Source organism: Penaeus monodon, chromosome 23, assembly GCF_015228065.2.
Source record: "Penaeus monodon isolate SGIC_2016 chromosome 23, NSTDA_Pmon_1, whole genome shotgun sequence".
Lineage (NCBI taxonomy): Eukaryota > Metazoa > Arthropoda > Malacostraca > Decapoda > Penaeidae > Penaeus > Penaeus monodon.
The window spans coordinates 9,473,131-9,473,947 of record NC_051408.1 but is presented as its reverse complement, the minus strand read 5'-3'; positions in this window follow the sequence as shown (position 1 = coordinate 9,473,947).

Here is an 817-nt window from a genome sequence, read left to right as displayed (position 1 = left end):
AGCGAAGAGAAGCCGTTAAGTCAACCCAACTGAAGAATTTCCTAGAAAAATATCCTTGAGGGAACACTCGAAGAATACTCTCATCAATTGAAGTATACATTATAAGTATGTTCTTGGAGAACATCCTATGCTTAGAAGGTCGCAGAGAACCATATAAGAATACACTGAAAAATACGTTGAAAAAATACCGTGGAAGAAGAATCCTGTTTAAAAAATAGTAATAAAACGGGAATGCTATCTAAAAAAATGGAAGGTGTATACTATTGAAAAAAAACTACTTGGAGAATGAATACTACTGAAAAAATAGCCTAGAAGATTATTGAAAGAAAATTACCCTGGAACGAGAATACTACTAAAAATACCCTGGAAGGAGGCTGCTATTGAAAAAAATACCCTAGAACGAGAATACCATTGAGAAAAAGACCCTAGAACAATCATTTGAACGAAAACCCTTATAAATCGCCCTTTAAAGAAGACCCTACCCGATGACTCTTGATGAATACCCCTGAGTTAAAAGACCCTTGACAATTTTACCACAACCCCCCCCCCCCAAAGAACTTTCACCCTTTAAGCCTACAGAAAGTTCCTCTCAGAGCCACACTTCGAAGTATCTCTAAAAGGGAAAGACTTTGGCCACCACTTCAATGGAACGGTGTCGGCGAACTAAAAGGCTGACGGACGCTATGTGAAGGATTTCTGAAACGGATGGGAACTTAGGGGAATGCAAAGAGGAAAGATGAGGGAATGAGAGAAATTATTAGATAATTGGTTGATGTTTTTTTTGGGGGGTTGGAAGGTCGTGATAAGGTTAAGGTTA